At 33.7% G+C, this 25,741-nt stretch overlaps 1 non-coding gene across 1 annotated transcript; it reads left to right on the top strand.

Moving 5' to 3' along the window:
* Positions 1-4,027: 4,027 nt before the first annotated feature.
* Positions 4,028-4,146, top strand: LOC125056341. The gene has a single exon (XR_007118044.1). It is a non-coding gene; the product is annotated as a 5S ribosomal RNA (ribosomal RNA).
* Positions 4,147-25,741: the final 21,595 nt, after the last annotated feature.

Genomic DNA, 25,741 nt, shown 5'->3' with positions numbered 1-25,741 from the left:
CGTTTGAGAACACCCGTGCAGTAACCAAAGTACCTCGGTGCGGCTTTGAATACCGGTGGGGTTTGACTTCATACGTACTACTGTTCTAGCCAATCCCGACGTCGCCTCAGAGACTCGGGCCTGCACGGGATTAGACGTTTAGATGTTCGTTTGAGAACACCCGTGCAGTAACCAAAGTAACCTCGGCGCGGCTTTGAATACCGGTGGGGTTTGACTACGTACGCTTTGTCAAGACGGTTCGACGTATCGCTGGCACCGCCTCAACCCACGCACCCCTGCTAGTGCGTAATTGTAAGATGTTGTCTTGAAATGAAACTGCGCCTTGTTCTTGTTTCTTGCTTCGCCGATTATTCTTGGGTCCCAGTTCGTTGCGGAGGAAAAAGAGGATTTTGCGTAAATCTCGCCGAGCTTAAGTACTCAAACAGTATACCGCGACGAGAGCTGCGCTTACAGAAATCTGCGCGGGTATACCGCGACGAGAGCTTCGCGACCCTTTTATTCGGCGAAGCATTTTATTAATTTATTTAACTGTATTTTTCCCTTGAATTATTTACATATTTTTATCTAACTTATTTATACTAAAATTCTACTTATGAGCTATCAACAATATTCTTATTTTACTTATAGCTCATACTTAATTACCAAACAATATTCATATTTAACCTATAGCTCATACTTAATACTATTTAAATCTATGAGTCGCCAACAATTACAATGATCCGGTGAGCTTCATAACACCCACATAATATAATTGTGTAAAATATGAAAGTAGTTACAAATTGTTTGTTTACATTTATGAATTTTATTTTTCATGCCTTCTGTTGAAAAAATATATTTATTTGTTACATTAGAATAAAAACAAATAACATAAATTATGAGGTTATTACATTTATAATATAAATATGACACACAAAGACCATTACAGGTTTATTTCTAAAAACACAAAAGACCTGAAATTTTTACTTCTAGGAACAGTTTGTATTGGCAAATGATTTATAATTATGTTCTGCGCAAATTTCACAAGGTCAAAATTAGCCAAAACGGTCCAGCCATCCTCGAGTTTCAGCGAATAATATTATTATTTATGTTTTGGAATGAGAATCAAATAAAAAAGTAATTGACGGTATCTTTTTAATTGCATTGCCAATTCTGTGGAAAAATATAATGAGACGATGACAATGCAACAATATTTTATAAGGCTTTCTTCATAATAGACGTATTGTAACATCTTGTCTCTAATACGAAAGCTTAAGCGCCTTAAGCTTTCTTCACATAAGAATTGAATGTTGAAATCTTTTCATACATTTTTCAATTCACTATGATTTAACTGCAGATTAGATTTAACTAACATTTTATAGAGTAGTTTATAGTTTTATAGTTTAGTAGAGCGTTTTTAACCACCTTAACGATAAAGGTCTCTCCAATATTACTGTATTAAACCGAATTCAGCATTAAGACATATTTAATTTAATTAAAAAAAAACTGTGAACCTATTGACAGACAAGATGGCGGATTATTATGCACACAGCTGATCGTAGTCCACCATCTTGTTGTATTATTAATTGTTAAATGAAATCACTTTGATTATTTTTAAATGAATAGTATTTAAATTGTAATAGATGTGTGTTGAATGGTCTGATAATTTTTATATAATACGATTTTTTAGGTATAAATAAATACTTTTTTGATCGTCATGTATGGCGCATTTTGTTGTCTATGTAACATACCAATAAATAGCTTGATTATGGTGGAATATTTTTAGAAATCGTGTGGTGAAATAGATGAATTAATAATAACAGTCCATGAAACTATGGGATATAGTTCTGAGAAATACGAATGTATGTCTCTATAAGTGTCAAGAATTTATTAGATTTTTTGTTGTTGTCAGGTCTTAATTGATCATTTATACATTTCAAAAAGTTCTCGTAACTAGAAATTGTATGAAAAATGTGAATCAGGGTATCAGTATCGGGTCTCATCAATTAAATATTTCTGAGCCATTAGCGCAGGTGGCGAGCAACGTAATGGAAGCCATTAGCTGCCCAGCAAGTGCCCTATTTGTAACATTTTTCCTACAAACAAAGGAATTATATTAATTATTATCAGCAACTTACGAATCTAATTAACTTGGCTCATTTGGTAAATAACAAATCTTTTTTTATTCGTTCGTCGTGAAGTCGATAAATAAAAATTATACAAATATAAAGCAGTAGTGGGGATTTTGATATTAAAATAACTTTAGAACTTAAATTAATTAAATTTTAATGGCAAGAAAAAAGTCAGTGTTTTCCTTCGATTGAATATTATTACGATACGAGAATAGATACAGTATATTATATCCGATGGGAATAGATACACAAATTATTATCATCGTGTAAATTGTACCACAGCTACCGTAATTTCTCATTCCTAAGCTTGCTATTTGACCTATAATGGCCACAGATTTAAAGTAAAATAAACTCGAAAACTAAGTTTTATAAACGTCGCTTTAAAATTTGTTGTATCCGTATATCATGGCATAGGAGACATAAAGTTAATACACGCTATCTAAGGCGTCATGGCCGGGATATATTACGGCAATCTCAACATCGCTGGGCGCCGATCCAACTCTTGGATCTCACTCTGTTGACTTAACGACCGTGACACTTGTTATGTGCTTATTTCTACTTAAATTGTGCGCGACGTGAAAATTATTTCTCCACTTGGGAAGTTTAATATTCTCTTCTGAAAACTCAATGTCCGTTTCTGTACAAAAACCCTGAAAGAACTAATAAAGAACAAAGATGCATACTAAGAGGAAGACTTTTAATACTCGTATTCTCCCTTCTCCTATAATATATGGGTGCGAAACTTGGAATCTGACAAACAGCCACATAGAAAGACTTGTGATGTGTCTAAGGGTAATGGAAAGAAGTACACTTGGAATACGGTTGAGTCACAAAACCAGAAACTCGGGTATTAGAAGAAAAATAAAAGTTACGGATATATGACGACCAGCTTTCCGAGCAGCTTTATAAAGCACAAACTCGGCATCACATGGAGTACTGTTCTCACCTCTGGGCGGGAGCTCCCCAGTACCAGCTCCTTCCGCTTGACCGTATTCAACCAAGAGCGATTCGAATCGTCGACGACCAGTCACTTTCGGAGCGGCTTGATCCCTTGGCGTTGAGTAGAGATGTGGGATCTCGCTGCATCTTCTACCGCATTCACCATGGAGAGTGTTCAGAGGAGTTGTTCGGACTAATACCTGCAGCTGAGTTTCATCATCGGACGTCAAGCCAGAATACAAAATACCATCCGTATCACTAAGACGTCCGTCGTTCCACAACTGAGTGTTTCTTAAGGATATCCGCCGCTCACCACCACTATGTGGAACCAGCTGCCCACTGAAGTATTTCCGAACCAATTCAACTTAGCTTTTAACCTTCCAGAAAAGAGCGTACCAATTCTTAAAAGCTTGTAATCAATATTAAACTTGTAATTCGGGAATGAAGGCTTTATTATTATAGCAAGTTTATTGCTAATAATGCCATAAAACGATTTGGCTCGCTCAAGCTTTTGTAAAGGCTTCCGGGTTATACTTTAGGATTTCCTGTAATGTGTTTTATATTTTGTAAATAAAATGTGACTAGGAAATTACTTAGGTACAATTATTGGAACGAAGTTCCTTATCGCGCGTTGTGAAAGGGGGCTAGACGGAAAAAATTCTTACGAAAAGTTGTCACGACACTTTTTTGCTATTTGCTATTGTAATACACCGGTTCTCGTCCGATCACCGAAGTTAAGCAACGTCGGGCGAGGTCAGTACTTGGATGGGTGACCGCCTGAGAACACCTCGTGATGTTGGCTTTTTTTTGTAGGGATAAGAAATGAAAATTATTTTTGGAATCACTTAACTAAATTAGTCTTGTTGGAACGAAGTTATCGAGCGTTGCGAAAGGGGGCTAGACGGAATAAATTAAGACCAAAAGTTGTAACGACACTTTTTGCTATAGTTGTTATATTTTACATTTTCGATTTCTCTATCGCCAACGTCCATACCACGTTGAATACACCGGTTATCGTCCGATCACCGAAGTTAAGCAACGTCGGGCGAGGTCAGTACTTGGATGGGTGACCGCCTGGGAACACCTCGTGATGTTGGCTTTTTTGTTTCGTCGTAAGATTGGTGTCGAGAAAATCTATCATACTGTTATGATACCAATTAACATATAAATTAATCGAAAGGAATTTCGTTCCATCCGGGTGTCCCTTGACACCTCAAAAGTTTAAAAAAAAATATAAATAGAACTTTAATTCAGCGAAATATCACCTGAAAAAGACCCATTTGATCAGGTAAACTACTAGAGGCGGACAAAATACAAATTAAGTTTTATTTTGTGCAGGAATCGTACTCGGTACTCACGATTCCTTTCCCAAAATGTTTAGCCAGGAAGCCCACAATTGTATTTATTAATTTACAATGCGATTATTATCTATATATATAAAATAAAGTCGTGTTTGTTACAACACTTATAACTCGAGAACGGCTGGACCGATTGCCATGGTTTTTGATTTGTTGGATTTGTTTCCGTCCCGAATAGCAGAATAAGCAATAAAATATCGGATAAGTTATCGATTTACAATAAATAAATTAATTAATTTTACGAATGCAAAAACCATATGGTGCCATCTGTTGACAAAACTACGCATCATTTTACGTCGAATTCGTGTCAGTTCAAGAAATTCAGATCTTGAGGTGAATGAGGAGATGCATAACCATGCTTTGATCCTGATCAAACGATGTTGGATATCAGAAAGTGCTTAACATGCAGTATCGCCATATTGACGCTAGAGAGAAGATGCCTAATGTGTAAAACTGCCATTCTTCTTTCGCAATGGCAAACAATAAAACATTTCTGTATTTGAAAAAAAGTTGTATTAATGTAATACTTAACATTAATGAAATCCTAAAATAAGTTAAATTAAAGTAACAACGATATTATAAGGTTGTAGGGCGGAACGAAGTTAGCCAGGTCAGCTAGTTGTTAATAAATGAGAAAAATGCTTTAACTTCCAACTTTTTTTTTTTTCTTCTGCGTTTATTTGCAATCAGCCCCAAGGCTATGAGCAAATTTTTTTTCTGTGGTGATGTCATGTCGAGTGACTTCCCATTGGAAGCATCTACTCATCTTCTGTCTAGAGCTACTGCCGGTCTTCTAGCTCTAGAACATGGTGACGTTTTAGTCGACTCACATACTGTCTAATGGTGAGTTGGCGAGCAAGTTTATTCGGGTGACAGCTTAACCGCTCTTTGTATTTAGCTGCCAGTCTCCGGATTTCCTCTTTGATGGTTCTCATGTTAAGGTGCTCGTGAATTTCATTGTTTGTTATGTACCAGGGTACTTCTGCAACAGCTCTTAGGATCTTGTTCTGTTGTCGCTGGAGTATGTTTATGTTGGTATCACTTGCGCTGCCCCATAGTTGGAGGCCATATGTCCAAATGGGCTTAAGGATGACTTTATATATAAGAAGTTTGTTATCTAGAGAAAGTCTTGAGTTACTTCCTAGCATCCAGTAAAGGCTGTTGTACTTTAGCTGTAGCTCCTGCTTTTTACATTTGATGTGGTGCCTCCACGTTAATCCACGATCAATGTGTAAGCCAAGATATCTTACATGGTCGCTGTGGGGCAGAATACATTGGTCCAACTTTACAGGTGGGCAGTCTCCTCTTCTAAGGGTGGAACTTAACTTCCAACTAAAATTAACAATATGATTAACTATTGATTATGAACCCCATTTAGGCATAGGCCGCCTCCAAAGAATGGCATTTTTCTCTTACACAACCCACCAGCTAGTATGGGCCAGCAGTTTTGGAAAGGTAGTCCTTTGCGCCATTTGATTTTTGACCTTTTTTATTCAAACTCAAAATAACTTTATTCATATAGGTAAACAAGTACATTTCAAGAAAGAAGTTTAATTAATTGTAAATTAACATTTACTACCAGTTCGCAAGTCAAGGGCGTAGAGCGGGAAAGAAGAATTGGCAAGAAACTTTCCGCCACTCTTTTTAATCGATAAGTTTTGAGTCATACAAATTGTTTGAAGTGGAGCGAATCAATCCCAAGGATTATGATCATTTAAGTATTCGTCAAATTTATAAATTTGATTAATTTACGTTTAACGAGGTCTTTGAATTTATTTAGTGATAATTCTCTAATTTCGTTTGGGAGTTTGTTGTAAAAACGAATACTATTTCCATATAAGGAGTGGTTTATCTTCTGGAGCCTGGTTGGATGGTTATTGTTACAATTAACTAATTTAATGTTTGTATTAATTAAATATTGCACAGGCGCTAATTAAAGATTTAAGTTGGTGCCTGGTAAATTGTACCGGTGACCCCAGAGCTGGTGCTTTCCTCGCTCAACGAATAAGTACAGCAAGGAAATTCTGCCAAAGTTGTTTTAATTTTCTTTTTATGTAGGTTAAGAAAATTGTAAATACTCTATATTTGATTGATGTGTGTAGGTTTTAATATATTATAATTATTTATGACCACAATAGTTTAAAAAAATAAATACAATGCATTATCAAGCAACAAAGAACTATAACTATATAAGTAGTCAAACCTTAGTTTGTTAAATGCGTTCAAACCAGCTTCGGTGCTTGCAATGAGAATTATATGCATAGAAAGATAAGTCGATAAATTACCTAGTTATTGATTGCAGTTTAAATAATATCTTTCAGTTATAATTATAATATTTATACTTTAATTCTGACTGCTTTTGTTATTTTAAATATCAAATGTATAGCTAGCTAACATCAAAGGTGTATTTGATTAAATTACGAAATCTTCAGAGCTTAAGGAATTCATTTTGACTTAGAACCCATATAAATTTGAGTACAATTTTTATTTCTAACCTAATTTACTTTAAGCATTAGGCAGTCTTGGCAGTAGTGGCTTCAGCGTGCGACTCTCATCCCTGAGGTCGGCGGTTCGATCCCCGGCTGTGCACCAATGGACTTTCTTTCTGTGTGCGCATTTAACATTTGCTCGAACGTTGAAGGAAAACATCGTGGGGAAACCGACATGTCTTACACCCAAAAAGTCGACAGCGTGTGTCAGGCACTGGAGACTGATCACCTACTTGCCTATTAGATTTAAAAATGATCATGAAACATATTAAAAAATCAGAGGCCAAGACCCATTAAATTTGAATTATTCATACAAAAACATTACAAACAGTCTCTATTAAGGGAAAGACATTCTGTTCTTGTGTTCAATTTTTTTGCACTTACCACTGTTGTAGCATTTAAGTCTAACATTCATTAACAGTTATTAGAAAGCATTTGTCCCTTTCAATCTTCTCACTAGGCCTGTGGTGTCAAGAATTTGAAGAACTTCGACATTCACGTGATGGTGGAGCCTTTGTTCGCAGGCTCCAGCAGTCTTTTTATTTATTCTGGTGACGTCATCTACATTAAGTTATGCATTTTTATTTATATCTTCTGTCGATTTTATTTTTAAAAAATTTCAATAACAGGCACCTTATATCTGCAGTTCCAATTGAAAATAAATTACCGCTTTCCGGGCGCAGTTGCGTCGGGTGTTAATTGTTTTTTTGCCAAACATTTGCGAGGTTTGTGCTCCGTGAATTTGTTGGTATTTTTTATGGTCTCGTGGTTATTTATTGTTCTATAGCTGCGGATTTGATATGGTTTTTGCGGTTTATTCTTTATACAATCTTTACGTGCTTGTAATAGACTGTACGTGCTTGTTAATAAGTAATACAAAATATAAATTTGGCTCGCTAACCACATCTGTAAATGATAAATTTTTATTTGAGTTTCCACGTTAGCCTCCAATCGAGCAGGAGGGAATTGCACCCTGTATGGACGTCTTAACTCTTAGGTAACAGGTTTCTGTATTCCTCTGTATAGCTGTGCCCCTCATAATCGATTTTCGTGTATATGAATTTCAATGAAACATACTGTTATATTCACCGTACGAGTATGGGCACATAGAAAGATTAATATTGGACTGCGGGGATGGAACCCACCGCCTCAAGGTTCGGCATTTAACCACTAGGCTACTGTACCTCCACAGTTCAGTATTCATTCATACAACATTTTATAAAAGCCGATTCTAATGTTGGCGTTCATAAGTTCGTCTTTGTTACCGAAAACATTCTTTTTTACAATCTCTATATATATAAAATTCTCGTGTCACAATGTTCGTTCCCATACTCCTCCGAAACGGCTCAACTGATTCTTGTGAATTTTTAGTAAGTCTGAGAATCGGCTACTATCTTTCAAACCCCTAAGTGATAAGGTGGTGAACAAAACTATTATTATTATATAAAGTATATTTCGTGTTGTTCCCACGAGAATGTAAGTGCGTGCTCCTATTTCACCATGCCTCCTGCTGATAGAGGACAAATTTTCGTTTTTAATTTATTTTATTATTATTAATTACCTAAGATGTCATGTGGAACATGGTGTAATGGTTACAGCTCCTTAGAAACGTCTTGTAAAACAAAAAAACTTGGCGATTATAAAGAGCGGCGGAGAGTTTATTGGCGTTTCTTCTCTTTCGTTCTACGCCCTTGATTTGAGAACTGGCAGTAAATGTAGTCAAAGTCAAATCATTTATTTCAATTAGACCACCTAAAATGGCACTTTTGAACGTCATACAAAATACAAAGAAGATTCTAATTGCCCCTTCCAAAAGGTAGTTTCATGTGGAGAAGAATGGGCAAGAAACTCCACACTTACTCTTTTAAAATAGGTTTACAATATTTTGTTTACATTTGTTAAATAATTATATGTGAAGACAATGTACTCTTAGAATAAACTACTATACTAAAAAAGTTAGTATACTTACATGTTTCTCACATATGTATTTACAAATATCGAAACTGTAGAATATTTACATTAAAGAGTAATAAAACTAATAAAAAAACACAAAAAAAAAACAGTGTGTGAGATAAAATAAAATAATTACATTTGTAGCATTATAAATTTAAAAAAAAAAACAAAAATATGTTAAATCAAAAAAACCAGCAACCAATTTGATTTTGTCCAGACTCTATGATTGTCCTATGGAGCAGGACCAGTATGTTTCCAAGCATTCTATCTTGAATATAATCCTCTGTTTTGTAATATGCTTGTTTACAAAGTGTACTTTTAATAAAACATTTAAATTTTTGTTCATTTAGTTTTAAAATCTCACAAGGTATTTTATTGTAACATTTAACACAGTACCCCATGAATGAATTTTGAACCTTGGCTAATCTGAAAGATGGTTGAGCTATTTTATCTTTATTTCTAGTACTAAAATTATGTCTATCATTTATTTTACTAAAAAGATGATTCTTTCTTACATACATAATATTATCATAAATGAATTGGCAAGGTACTGTCATAATATTAATCTTTTTAAATAGTTCCCTGAGAGATTCGCAACGACGTAGATTATAAATGTAGAATTAGAAGCATTTCATAGATATTTTTTTGACGTTCATAAATGTACATTGTGTTACCTATATGAATAAATGGTTTTGAATTTTGAATTTTATAAAGGATTGAAACCTCACACAGGAGTGATGTATCTACTATTTTGATACCGAAAAGTCACAGTACAAAGCGACTAATTCAACCACCGCAGACTAATCAGTAAAATTACATAGTACCAAGTACATCCAAATTGCGTTTCATTGTGCTCAGTTAGTTTCCGGTCGTGAAAATTACAATAATTATACGTTATATTTATTAAAATGCGATAATTTTAGTATTGTTTACGTGTAAGATAAAATGCGATAGCAGCTTATTAGAAACAAGCCATTTTAATGATATTAAATTTTAAGTAAGGGTCTTTTTATCTGTCATCACAAGCGGGCAATGTAAATTGTACAATAATAATAAATAATTAGGTTTAGGGTCGATTCGACCTAACAAGAGTTAATCTTAATCTTAGAATAAATCGTCAGTTAATCGAGAGTAAATAAATTTTACGTTTTACCAACTACAAATTCTAAGAATAGTGGGCTTATTCGGGAATTGCTACTGTACCGCCGTTTCGCACAGAATAACAGCTATTCCTAGAATAATTTAATGGCGTCAGTCAGTCCAATCAGCTGATTTCTGTCATTTCACAAATATGTATTCTGTGTTTTAATTTCAAGTCAACGCAACGCACTAAATTAATAGTCTAGCATTGTATAATGAAACGTTTAAACAATTTATTATTTATTTATTTGTTTTTATATTTTTTATTTTCTATAATATTAGAATGAAATTCAACTGGGCTCAACAGAAGTTCCTTTTTAGACGAAAGCCTCAAACAAACAAGAAATAAAAACTTTTTGTTGTCGTTTGACACCTGTTAAAAGCTACTTTTTCACACTATAATACGGCAAAATCGAGTTGACATGATGTATGCTCTTACACTGTCCCATTGTAGAACAACATTTATTTGCCGAGTTTTATTTTCGTTCACCATTCTCTTGCTATTCGCGTATTGTTATTCCTAGCACAATTATACTATCGATTACGTGGACAAACGACTATGGATTTACTCGAGATTAAAATCATGGAATAGATTATTCTTGGTATAGTTACTCGTGTATAAATTGAAGTTTGGTCGAATCGACCCTTAGTGCTACAACTAATCGTATGTGTTAATGTGTGAGTGTGTGAATGGGAGTGTGTGCGAATGTATTTGAGTGTAGCTAAGGGTGCGTCAACATCTGGCGAATGTGCAGCTTACGAGCCGTTTGCGAGCTGCGCGCGTGCCGTCACGGAAATGGTTTGGTGCGCCTCTTTAGCGCAACTCATGCAAGGCTCGTAAAAGGCGCGCGATCTGCGCGCACTCAGTTCTCGCGCTTACAGTTTTACTGACTCAGTAGTCAGTACTAGCGCGCCGCCATAATCATTGCCGTGACTGCACGCGCGCAGCTCGCAAACGGCTCGCAAGCTGCACATTCGCGGCGCATTCGCCAGATGGGGACGTACCCTAAGAGTTGTTATAAGCGTGCGCTGTGTCTGTTTAGTTGTTTGACACCTCAGTCAGCCAAGTTAAGTAAGGCCTCTGTAGATTAGAAACTCAATTCAGCGTATTTTTTATTTGTGAGTCAGAATCCATATATTGAGAGATTTTACTATATAGGAGGGGAAATGCAAAGAAGCGTGGGCCAAACATAGTCCTTCGGTTTGGCGTCGGGAACACAAAACGTCTGTTCTTAGATGTTAATGATAAAGTACTTAGGTACTTGAAAAGGTATGTTATATCTAAGTCAGTCCTAAGTATATTAAGCATTGAGTCAAGCTTTGAACCCGAAATTCGATCTCATTGTCATGAACTGTTTCAAATATTTGACGAGGGGTAAGACGAGATTCTTTGTCCTAAATAAACATGTTCGAACATGATCACCATTGAGCTTTTGTGGTTTCAGCAGTCTGTAATATCCTCAGATATGTATAAATAAAGTTGCAAATGGCTTTTGTATAGGCCAGTCCCGGCTTCGTACGGAACTACTTTTTTTATAAATATTTTGGACATTAATTTACTGTTACTCTAATACTTACAGTGTCAACTCAATATGACGTCTTTCGATTTAACGACGAATTTACGAAATTTATTTTTCAATATATGTTCTTTAATATTGTGGAACATTTTTTTTGTTCTATCATCAATAGTTTTCGCAGCAAATGCGATGAAAGATATTTTATAGGCATTTTTTTTACACCTTGGGTAACATGTACTCAATGATTACTACAATACTAATAAGAGACTAGTTGATATGATAATCCTAACAAAATACCAGATATTGCATTTATTTCCACTTACCTTATAAAATAATATAAATAGTATTTGTTTACATGTGAGCAGTGTTGGCCTAGTGGCTTCAGCGTGCGGCTCTCATGGATTTTCTTTCTATGTGCGCATTTAACAATTACTCGAACGGTGAAGGAAAGCATCGTGAGGAAACCGGCTTGCCTTAGACCCAAAAAGTCGACGTCAGGCAAGAAGGCGCATGATCACCTACTTGCCTATTAGATTAACAAATGATCATGAAACAGACACAGAAATCTGTGGCCCAGACCTAAAAAGGTATAGCGCCATTGATTTTCTATTTTTTTTGTTTACAAATACTATTCCAAATATTATTTACTGTAGTAAAACAGCGATTTCAGTAACAATTCTAAAATGTTATCACAGGCTATAATATTCAATTTAAAAAACACTACGTATAAATTTGAATTCGCAGGATAGCGTAACTGAATAATAAAGTAACAAAAATAGCGCTTTTATAGCTGCAATTTAAAAAAATAAAAGGGCATTCGGCGCACAAGTGTTTTAATAGGTGCAATAGAAATGCAAGCAAATAGCTAAGCCGGCAATCAGCAAACAAGTGTTCATTAAACACTTCTGCACAATCAACGCGCAGCTGAAAACATTGTGAATTTCGCCTGACGCATGTTCCCACAAATAACCGGCGAATGTTACAAATATTTTAGTATGTAGAATTGAAAACGAGCGCTCTTTTCACTACGAAATAAGATTTCGTATATGACCTGGGCGATGTATAGTGTGCAGGGCCTGATTAAGAGTTCTGACCGCCCTAGGCTATTTATCAGGATGCGCCCCCGCCAGGTGACAGGTGTATTACGGCCGGTCTAAAAAGTAGTACCTACTTATATTATATTAGTTTTGACTTTATTTACTAGTGTCAAAATTTTAGCATGGTTCGTACTATCTATACAAATTTACAGATCTGCAAGCGAAACAAACGCTGTCCTTTCATTTGCACGACTTGTAACCATTTTTAGCTGACCGTACACAAAGCCAAGCACCTCACAAATTATACGACCAAAATCATGACAGGCTACCAAGTTGGAAACCAAATCAATGTCGTATTTGGCCACATTACTCCTATCGGCTTTATGGACAACTTAGTTGTTGTGGCTATTAACCATAGACGTGGTCATCTAGTGTGTGATGTTGCTTTGACTTTAAGTTATTTTAAAAATATTTACACTTCTGTTGTTGTCTTTAAAAAAGATGAAAGGTATCAAATAAGTGAAACATTTTGTTAATTGTTAAAAAAAATTAAGTACCAAATTATTATTAGCTTATACAAAAGGCATTTTTCTTGCTTTGGCGTTATGAAAATTTCCACTATTTTTCCAAATTTAATAGCTTGTAAAAAGTCACTTTTCCGGCGGCGGACTCTGGAGCGCAAGTAACTTTTTACTCTTTTAAGTGCTGAAAAAGACCTTTCGCCGCTGCAGTTGGTCACTCATTGTCAAAAAAATCTTAATATTATCTCCACATTCGGGAGCATGTATGAAATATTAAAACTTTTTACTAACTGCAACAGACCCTTTGGGGTTCTGGCAGAAATATAGGCCTTGGTGTCAGATTTTAAAAACTGTGCCAAATGGACGCATTCTTCTACAAAGGTTTCTCCTAAATCATTTAGTTAGTTGTTTTAACTCCTTTGATTTGCTTCTAATAAATCCACTGTTGTCTAGTTTATACAGTTACCGTAAGAAACCAAACGTTGTGTTTACTGTATTATGTATGTGGTCACTTCGCATCTCTTGATTGCCTCTGATTCAAAATTTTTAAACTCTTTTTCGTCACTCAACGTATTAAGATAAGCAATGTCTCATAAAGAGTAACAACGTCAGATAAATCATCAGAACTTGCTTGTAGCTGTGTACTAACGATTTGAAACTTTATGAGCACAGGCACAACATATTTTGATCTCTTTACTTTGATTTTTTTCGAGTTTTTGACAGATTTTTAGTACCATCGATACTAAAATTTGCGATCTTCTTGTAGACACAGTTCACAGTTTTTTTAGTGTTTTGTCTCAGTCTAGTTGAAATATGCAGGATTTGATGCTAGCGAAGACACGATTTCAGTGCGCCCGCGCCCCCCTAGATCGTCGCGCCCTAGGCTGCAGCCTAATTAGCCTAAGGGTTAATCAGGCCCTGATAGTGTGGAGATTTTGATTTAGGGATTCTTGACAGGCTGGCGTTATTCAGCTGTTTTTGTTATACATATATACAAAATTATATAAAATACTAGCTGGCCCGGCAAACGTCGTTTTGCCATGTATATTATTTTTAGGAAACATTTTTTTAGTTCAAGTGAAAATTTTGGGTTGTATGTATTTTTTAATGTCACATAATAAAAAAATAAAACAATTTACCCGAATATTTTAAAAAAATTTTTGGGGGTGGAAACCCCTTATCACTTATCACTAGGTTTGAAAGATAGATAGGAGCCGATTCTCAGACTTACTAAATATGCATAAAAAATTTCATAAGAATCGGTTGAGCCGTTTCGCAGGAGTATGGGAACGAACATTGTGACACGAGAATTTTATATATTAGATGTTACATCAACGCCATCATTACGTGTATTTAAGATAGAAATAATAGTATTACCCATTGGTAGGTACTAATCTTTTTGATTTGATTATATATTACGATTGAAATAGAAAAATCATTGATTGAGAATCGTTTCGTTACCCACTAGCCTAGCATTCCGTGTCCCTTGACGATGAATTAAAAAATATCAACTACGCTTTGGCATATATTTTAATTCTTTATAAATATTTAAGCTGTTATAATATTCAGCAGATTTCAGCTTTGAGATGCAAATCTGCTCCTTCGAGTATTCATATCTCAAATGGGGTGACTGAAGCCTGAAGGTATGTATGATATTTCATTCAGTTGAGCTACTAATGCGAACATTTTAGAGTTCAAAGACACTGGGATGTAAGAACAAAATTATGGTATATAAGCTTTTTAGGTTTACGTAAGATTAATCTTAAATATAATAGTGACCATAGATGACACGAATAGCACATCGATTTTAGTCTGTGATGTCATGGGTGATGCTTTATGCGTGCTCTATATTATGGATCCTTCAATGGACATGTGTCAAAAAACATAGTTCGTAATATGTTGACAATACCCAAAAGGGTAGTTAGTGGGTGTATGATAGAATTAAAACGCACAGATGATCGAAATTCTTTTACTTTTAAATACATACATAATATTGTGAGTGAATTTTGGAGATAAATCAGTGGCGCTACAACCTCTTTGGGTCTGGCCCTCAGATTTCTGAATCTGTCTTATGATCATTTTTAAATCTAATAGGCAAGTAGGTGATCAGCCTCCAGTGCCTGACACACGCCGTCGAGTTTTTGGGTCTAATACATGTTCCTCACGATGTTTCCTTCACCGTTCGAGCGAATCTTAAATGCGCACATAGAAAGAAAGCCGGGAATCGAACCTACGACGTCAGGAATGAGAGTCACACGCTGAAGCCACTAGGCCAACACTGCTCTGCACTGAATTTTGGAGATACAGATTTTAAATGTGATCTTTGAAATCGGGGACCCTAAATATAAGCTTTTTAAAATTACCTATGTACCCAATAAACAGGTTTCCAGACACCTAAAGCCATTTATCAGTATGCAGCGTCTATATCCAACAGGAAATTGCAAATTTATATAGTTGTATGCACACAAAACATATAGAAAAAGTCTTGTCCGTCTAACATGATATCTGAATCTCAGTGGACCGATTTTCTTCCAGCGCAAATATGTGTTCCGTATTCAATCTTCCTTTTTATTGCTCTGCCGAGACACTGGCTCTGCATTTTGCCTTAGTTAATTCTTAAAGACGTAAGTTTAGCTCGCTATTAAGCAAAATAAATAGTAAAAAGAGATTTAAGCTAAAGAATACAAATAAGTATAGCATCCATTTGATGTTTTGGATACTTTTTTCGCGTTAACTATTCATAGATCTCAATTGAAAAACATATAAAGAAAAAAGTATTATTTTTTATTTCCTAAGAATAGTACATATTCTATAGCACTTGCACTACATTCTTATAAATAAGGGTTTTTAATTTGTATTTTTTATACAGTTTAATTATTTATATTAAATGAATATAAAAATCCCTCCCTAAATTGTAATTTGTCATAGATTATACAAATTGTGTCATATAAAAACCTCTTTTAAAATTAATAGTCTGATGCTAATCTGTAGTGCTAGTTTTGGCGCCACTTTTACATTCCACATAGATCTTAACATAATAATTATAACATCCAAACCCAATTTATAACATTTAAAAAAGTCGTATTAAAATGACTTTCGACTTAATTTTAAGCAATTTTTTATTTTCATTTGATGTTTAAAGTAATTGTTGCATCGTTTTAACGTTCGTAATAAATATATTACACTATTTTTTTTCTTCGGGTAATAGATCATGTGATTTTTAATGAATCGATTAATATAAAAACGATACAACACTGAAATTATTTTAAAGTGAAATATTTACATTATTTCAATTTAAATGACTCCTCGCCTAGAGCTTTGCAAGGTGATTTACATGACAAAGTGCCTAAGCTAAGTTACTGTCGAAAGATCCGAGGCTCCTCTGCATATTTTGTCTGGGCCATTGAATGTGCCAGATAAATAAAATATTATTTAATAAGCTGTCATTCTGATAATTTGCGTCCTTTAGATGAAAAATTAAGTGACGTACTTAAAGATAGTCCATTAATAAAAAAAGGGTGCGTGTACTTATGTACGCGCGTAAGAAGTTATACTTCTTTGGCATTATTAAAAATAGTTTTTGATTTCATGCAAATAATTAATTACAATTAATTATTAAATAATCAAAGACTGGAAAAGGAGTCATTAAAGTCAATAAAGTTCAGTTTACATTTGAAAAATTAATTAAATAAATATTTATTATTATTCTCTTACATTAAACAAATAAAACACTATTTATCTTTAAAACATTTTTATTTCATTATACTATTTATTTTTAAGTGACTGTCTTCATCAGAATTTCGGTTTGTAATTTTAAATTAATCATTACTTGGTTGTGCATCTACGAGGCTTCTCCAAAACTAAAACTACTACTTGCTTTCTGCAACAAATAAGAGAATATTAATTTAAGCTCTGTCCATGCAAAACTTAAATTTTTTTATAATTCATATTATAAATTTTTTAACACATTTATATTAATATAATTATATAAATGTGTTAATAATATAATTTGTAGCACATGCTACAGACCTGGATAGCAACTTTCTTTTATTCTATTTAGAGATAGAGATAATTTAAATATAATACCGGTGTCTTCCTTGTAGGTTTCTTTGGAGTTGTTTGGGGATTCTTGTTGTTCAGTTCGACATGATTTTCTTTAACCTTTCTTTAATCCTACAAAATAATGAAATTGTTAAGTTATGTTGTCACTGTTGTGCACACCTTTGTTTGGCTTTTTTAGTATTCAAGTTATGTCAAAACTGATTTATTACCTTGTCATTGTTGGCTTTATTTGCTTTTGGGATATCAATTGTTTCCAAAATGATTTTATTTGTAATATCCTGAAATATATAAATAACATCTATTAATTTAAGTATCATGGTGAGTGGTTCGCACTCAGGTATTAAGGTGTATTATACCCACTGTCCATTATAAGTGGGAATGGGCTCACTTCTGGCTGGACAGAGTTTCGGTACTACAAGTGCAACATGGATGTTTTGAGGTATTACAATATTTCTAACTACCTGTAGTGGAATAAAGTACTGTTGTGAGCATATGCCTATGCTTGAAAGGTTGAACCTTGAACATCACCATACATCATATTTATAATTAACATTCCTACCTCGACACCATCACAATCAAATTCATTGAAATCTACTTCAAACCGTTGCGGTATCATCTCTGCCATATCCATTGTGTCTCGAGAAGGTGATGGTGGCTTTGTTCCACCTCCAGTTTTAGATGTTTCACGGCGATAAGATGACAACTCTTTTTTTGTATTCAATTTAGTGCACTTCCACTGATTCATCAATTGTTTTTTGTCTCTTGTCCTTATATTTGCTAGATTAAATCTGAAAAATTACATGTTTTGATTAAATAATGTGGTCATTTTTTTGAGATGCAGGTACTTATTAAAATGTTTACTTCTCTGTTATATCGCTCCAAGCCTTCATTTTCTCCTTATTAGTATTCGTGCTTAAATCTTTGTTCTCAATTATTGATATATAGAATATTTCTAAAACGTTGCTGTAACAAACGCAATAAACATAAGCAATGAATAATGGTTCATGTTTCAGTTTTAATCAACAATAATACTCGATAATACCTACGGATAGTTAACCTCAATTGTATTGAAGCACTCAGGAAGGTTGGCACAGTTTTTTCACAAATATTTTATCATATTAATTAGTTTTGATTTAGATATTAAATTTAAATCACTTCTGATTATAATTCAGACGCACATATAAAATTCGCACTTGTATAATGAAAATAACTAGATACATAGATAATCTTTTATTTTAAACAATAATTCAAACTCCTATATTTGTTTAAAAGGTAAATGTCAATGTCAGATGTCAATTGTCATGGATATTCAAAATTCTTGTTAAGCTGCTAAGCTAAGAAATAGAATATGCGTGAAGTTAGCTTATATTCTATTTCTTTTGTAGATTGCGCACGCTATAATCACACTCCGAATTTTGTGTCATAGGTGCGCGCGCATCGTAAAATTTCACTCTCATCAAATTTTCATAACGCGCCTAAAGAAGTATAACTTCAAAAATACTTTTCTTTATCAATTTACTGTTTGAATAAAAAAGGTGATCATATCATTCTATGGGCGTGGATTTAGAACTAGAATAAAAATACGTATTTTATAAGATGAATATAGTTACTTCTATGCATGTACGTCAACATATATATATATTTACAATTAATTGCATCAACACTGTAATACAATGAGATCTACATAATATAATAAGTGCAATATAAGGCAACAATTGTACGCTGTTAAAAAAATATGCATTCATTCTAAATGTTTGTGAAATACAAATGCCGAAGTACCAAATGAATTATTATTAATAATCACTCGTGTCACTGGTTATAATTCAAATGAAACAAAACATTCTGTCAGCTGGTAAAATTTATCATTAAATTTTTAACGATATTTCAATTTTCAATCGATATTGAAAAATAGACACCTTATTTACTGTTAAAGGCTAAGCTTTTTGTTTTGGTGACACATTAGGGTGACTAAGTTAACAAATCAGTCCTATTGCGCCGTTTTAATTATAGTACTCATCAGTTTTTTTACCATAGAATAAACACAATTCCACAGAGAGACAAAAAAGTTCGGTTGTTTTTTACCTACACTCACATTTAATATAAAGTATATTTCGATTTATACAAGTCATATCGCAAATTTGTTTAAAGTTTCGAGTATTTTATGAAGTAGGTAATATTGAGATCTTTTCAATTTTCTCGTGAAAGGTGGTTCTATTGAAATTCACCTGGACGATATTCAATATTCGATGAATGTCAAAATGCATATGTATGAGAGTTTTGTCTTCAGAGATCTATTGCTTTTTCATTAAACCGTATTTTATAGAAGATATTAGCGTTATTGAATTCTAGGAAGAATTATTGCATTAAATAGATTCAAAATTGATATCTAAAAGTTTAATTTTATGTTTCACGATTTGTTTTACTTAACAAAAAATATCAATAATAGAACATTGTATTATTTATATCTGTTGTGAATAATTTATAGATACTTAGTTCTATAAATTCTTAATGTCTTATAATTGTTATAAAACTTTTCTGACTTGTTCTAGTATTTTGCATAAACTATATTAATTTGTTTAATACTAAAATTAAAAGTCAATTAAAATGATAAATAAAATCAATATGACTAATCCCACGTATTTACAATGTAAATGACATTGATTTATGCCCCGAATAAATCAATTAATTATCTATTATCTCAATTTATAATTGAGAGCAGAATCGTGTCGTTGCATTTAGTATCATTATCTAGTGTCCACAGCATTAGTATGTTTATTTTGGGTGTTGTATACATATTATATAGTTTTATTTCTGGGGCTAGCATCGTGTTCATGGTTACGTGTTAATTTTATTTAAAACAAATTGTAAATATAGGTAACAAATATCATATTAACGGTACGTCATCCTATGGCCATCATAGATTACACGACGTATCTGTCATTTTTGACAACACTCAACTAATTTTGTCTATTTCGTGAACAGCAATGGCGCCATATGTATATATGGTCGAAAGACCTTGACATTGATTATCCTGCGCCATAAGGGAAAAAAAACGGAGGCGCCATCTTGCTGATATTTTGGCGGGTTCTTAATCAAACTTAACAGAACAAAAAAAAAAACAAATTACAGTTACAGTACAAAAATCAGTCACTAATAAATATTGTCAAATCTTTTTTTTTAATTCTTGTCAAATGACCTGTTACAAAAATGACAGCGATAAAAAATTTATTAACGTGAATCGGACAAATGAGGCGGTCATTTCATGATGACGGCCTTTGTTATGTATAAAATAAACTATTATAGGTTAGCAGCTCTACTGTTTTTAGTAAAACACATTAAAAACTCCATCATTTGTCAAGTATACCTATATCACACATATACTTTATTAACCTCTGGTAATAGAAATAGACTAAATCGAACACGATAGCAAGCCGGTTGCCTAGCAACAGACTAATTGGAGGGAAAATACAATCATGTAATGTTGAAGTTCTGTTTCTAATATATTAGTATGTATTTCTATTAATTCTAAAGCTAAACGGAAACACGAATATTTTCAGGCTTTAGCGTGTGACTCATCCCTGAGGAACCAAGGCTGTGCACCATTGGACTTTAATGTGCGCATTTAACACTCGCTAATACGGCGAATGAAAGGCAGGTGTGTCCTTGCTTATTAATAAAATAAATAAAATAAAAAGCCTTTATTGTTGTTAACAAGTTTTACACAGAGTAGTTTTGTGTGCCTAAAATTATTTATGACTACTATCTAAAAAACACATTTTGACTATTAACTAGAGTTTAACTAATATACTAACAATTTTTAATATTTATTGACTATCGGCAAACGGTAGTTCGGAAACAACTTGTCTTCCGACAAAGGCCTCCTCTAAAGCTCTCCAGTCTTTTCTCATTTTTGCGGTGCGAGTCCATGTTGAACCCGCTATTTTCTTAATGTCATCCTCCCATCTCTTAGCCTGTCTTCCTCTATGTCTCTTTCCGTCTAAAGGGTACCATTCTGTGATAAGTTTTGTCCATTTTTCTTGCTTTTCTCTCATCATATGCCCTGTCCACCTCCACTTCAGCTGTTTGTATGTTGTGTATGCATTCTTAAACTTGGTTTTACTTTTGATGTCTATTAATTTTTCTCGGTCTTTTCTTTTGACACCTATTGTACTTCTTTCTATGCTGTTTTGACAAACTTTAATTTTATTTGCTAGATGTTCTGTCAATGCCCAAGTTTGACACCCGTATAGTAAACATGGTAGAATGCACATATTAAATACCTTCCTCTTTTCTTTCCTAGGCATATCTTTGTTCTTCATCACTTCACTGAGTGACCAATATCTTTTCCAAGTATTGGTAACTCTTCTTTCAATCTCTTTTTCCATGCAGCCTTCAATAGATATTAGCTGTCCTAAGTATACATATTCCTGTACGTACTCTATTTGCTCATTGTTTACTTTTATCGTGTCTGTTTGTGATGAGTTTGTCATGATTTTTGTTTTATTTAAATTCATCGATAGTCCAGCTTTGTCACTTACATCTGCTAGCTGTTGCAGCATCATTTCTAGTGATCTTGAATTTTCCGAGAATATTATTAAGTCGTCTGCAAAGCGTAGGTGGCTCAAGTTTTCACCGTTTATGTTTAGTCCCTCATTTGTCCAGTCTAGGTTCCTAAATATTATTTCCAAAACGGCAGAAAATAATTTGGGTGAGATAGGGTCTCCTTGGCGTACACCTCTCATGATAGGGAATTCTTCGCCTATAGTTTCTAACTTAACTTGCGCAGTACTCTTGGTGTATACATTACGAAGTAATCGTATGTATTTTGTTTGTACACCCTGTATTTTTAGTGCATCCCAGATATATCCGTGTTCTAGTGTGTCGAATGCTTTATTGAAATCGACAAACCCTAGGTAGTAGCTTTTGTTGTATTCTTTATATTTTTGTAATATTTGTCTAAGGGTGTGTATATGATCTATGGTTGAAAAATTTCGACGGAATCCAGCTTGTTCTTTGGGCTGATTCTCTTCAAGAATATTTGTAATCCTCAATAGTATAATTTTAGAAAATACCTTATAAATATTAGACATTAAGCTTATGGGCCTGTAATTTGATATATCTCCTTTATCACCTTTTTTGTGTAGTAATATAATTGTAGATTTAGTCCAATCCTCTGGAATATTTTCCGTTTTAATAATTTCGTTAAATATATTTGTAAGCATCGGACCAATTACTGGTGATGTAATTTTCAGTATTTCATTTGTTATGAGGTCTGATCCTGGAGCTTTATCATTCTTTTGTGTACTAATTGCTTTTATGGTTTCTTCGTTTAGTATTTCAGGTATTTCCTCTTCATCGGTAGATGCATCATATTCTCTTACCACTTGTCCCAACTTTTGACTTTGATATAAATTTCGATAAAATTCTGTAGCAGCTTTTAGTATCTCGGGTCTCTTCTCTGTAATTTTACCATCCTTCTTTTTTATATTTAGTATCCAATCCTTTTTTCGATTTAGTTCTTTCAGTGCCTTTTTTATTCCTCCGGTTTTTTCTATATAATTCTTCATAGTATTAGATCGTTTCGTTTTTCTTTCGTTCCGTAGTTCTTTGCTTATACTTTTGCTTATTTCTGCGATTTTTCGACGGTTGTCTTTAGTTTTCTTTTCTTGTAGTAGTTCCTTACGTTTCAGTAGTAGTTGTTTACTTTTGAGTGAGACTTTCTTCTTGATGTTTGTGTTTACTTTTCTAGGTATAGTTTTTAGTTGGTTTAGTAGTTTGTTGTATTTTTCTTGTATTGATACGCCTTCTTTACTGTCCATTGATATTTGTAAATTATTAAGTAGGACTTCTGGTTCGCCTTTGTATTGAATAACTGCGTATTTATTATGAAATCGTCTTGTTTTCTTAGGGCGTATCCCTGTCAGTGTAGCTCGAACCATTCTATGGTCTGTATTAAAATTTAAGTTATGTATGACCGACACATCTTTGAATATTTCTCTATTGTTAGTCATAATAAAGTCGATTTTGTTCTTATAAAGGCCGTTCGGTGAGATCCATGTCCATTTATTTCTTAATTTCTTTTTATAAAAGCTATTTAGGATACTTAGTCTGTTTTGTAATGAAAAATTGACTAACCTTGTTCCATTTTTGCTTCTAGTTCCAAACCCGTAGCTTCCTATACTAAGTTCTTCTCCGATATTTTGTGTACCGATTTGGCCATTAAAATCTCCCATTATTATGACGTTTTTATATGCAGTTTCAATTGTATTTTGGAGGTCTTCGTAAAATTTCTCGATTTTTGTTATGTCTTCCTTTTTGATAGATTCCGTCGGTGAATACGCCTGGATAATGGACCAATCTTCTTCTTTTTCTATATTAAGTTTAATGTTAACAATTGCGATACGTTCAGTTATTCCCCTTATTTCTTCTATTTTGTTTATAAGATGTCTTTTAATCATGAATCCTATTCCATACATACCCGGCGTCTCTCCTTTATGATATAATATATACTTTCCATGGTCTTCTATATGTTCTCCAAATCTTCTCATTTCGCTGATCCCTATAATATCCCATTTTATTTCTTGTATAGCTAGTTCAAGTTCTTCAAGTTTTTCGGGTGTTCTAAGAGATCGACAGTTGATGGTTGCTATTTGAATATCATTCGTTTTCTTTTTAGTGTGAGTATTGACATTAACGTTATTTTTAACTTTTAGAGGGTCGTGGTCATTTTCCCCCACGATGACCAGTCGGCTTGGGGGAGCGTGGTGTTTTGTACTTGTGTTGTTTATGTTATAGGTATGTCGTGTTTTCCGTTTACCGATATTCAATTGTTATTGCTTATTATCTAATGAGTTTGAGGGGAGGGAATTGCTTCTAGTTCGCATTAAATCAAAAGCATTTAATCTGTTGGCGTTCGATGGCATGAAGGTTTGTTGTTTCATTGGTTGATTATTATTTTCTGGTGATGTTGATGTTTCTATTCTCCGTTTTCCATTGCTTGTATTGCTTTTTCCTTTTATTATTATTTTATCGAATTTTAAGTATGCGATATTTCCTTTCTTTCTCTCCTCTATAAGTTGTGGCTGCAGTGTTTTCCTTTTCTCCAGCACTTCCTTAGTATAATCTTCTGAAATGTATACATCTTTAAGATTTTTCTTCATTTTCATTATTTCGTTCTTTTTCCATTCATTCACGAAAGATACCAAGGTAGGTCTTGACTTATCACCTGCTTTTCCAATGCGATAGATGTTATTCACATCGTGATCTTCAATATTTATGCTTAAGTCGGTTTTAAGAACTTTTTTCACTTTTTGTAGTAGTTCTAGGTTAGAGTTTTCGTCCTCTTTAATACCAAAAACTATTAAATTATTTTGTTTCTTAGCTCTTTTTAAGGTTTCCAGGTCTTTCTCGACGTTTTCTAATTTTGTTTTTAGGATTTTATTTTCTGCTATGATAGGTTGTAACTTTTCATCCATTCTCTCCATTATTTTGTTAGTTATAGAAGTTTGTAGCTCCGTGGTTTGTTTTTGCATTTCATTTTTCACTTTGTCAAATAAAAGTTGAAATTGACCATCCATTTTGTGTTGTTAAAAAAATTATAGTATAGGAAATATAAAGAATTCCGAAATTGCACAGTAACAAATGCTCCTTCAATAATGTGACAGACAAATGTCACTGCAATAAATGCTCTTTACAGTAATTTCTACGTATTTACCTCGAACTTTATTTGGTATTATGTTTAAGCAACACGGTCGTAGATACAAAATAACCACGTAGAAAGTTAAGCAAATTTTTCTTTCTCACTTCACTTGCTTATATTTTATTGTTCACGTTTTTTTTTTTTAGTCACCAACACAATAACACTTTTGAAAAGTAGATTTTTTGTATTTATTCCGTTGTCCACAAAGTAACTATCTTTTCCAGGGATAGATATTCCGCTGATATTTTTACCATTAACTATATTTAATTGACTTTTTTTTGTGGACTCGATGCAAACGTTACGACTACCCTCACTTACTTCCTTCCTTCCTTGCTTATTAAGAAGTAACAAATAATCATGAAACAGATACAGAAATCTGAGGCTCAGATTTAAAGAAGGTTGTAGCCCCACTGGTTTCTTTTTTAAATGGAATACGTGTACTATACAAATTATGTTCTGTCGGGTCATTTAATGTAAAATTCATATCTATCACGATGTATGTTCTCCATCCTCTTTGTGTATCTGCATTAACAGACCTTGTAATTGTTAGTAATATTACTCTATCATGAGGAATTTAACTAAATATTGTCTGAACATTTTATGTATACATACATTTATTACGACGTAGCGTGCATTTACTAAAGTTCTCCGAACCAATTCGACTTAGGGTCCTTGAAGGGGCGTACCAATTCTTAAAAGGCCAGCAACGCACTTGCGAGTATTCTGGCAATGTGAGTGTCAATGGGCCGCGGTATCACTTAACATCAGATGCCTGATGATGAACCTCCTGCCCGTTTGCCTCCTATTACATAAAAAGAAAGCATAACAAACTAGGTATATTTGTTAGTTTTTCGTTTCGGTTGTTTTTTTATATGTAATATTATGTATTGCACATTATACTAGTTATAAATATAATTA

Source organism: Pieris napi, chromosome 14 (assembly GCF_905475465.1).
Source record: "Pieris napi chromosome 14, ilPieNapi1.2, whole genome shotgun sequence".
NCBI classification, from domain to species: domain Eukaryota; kingdom Metazoa; phylum Arthropoda; class Insecta; order Lepidoptera; family Pieridae; genus Pieris; species Pieris napi.
Note: the sequence above shows the minus strand (reverse complement) of the source record. Positions and strands in the feature narration are given on the sequence as shown.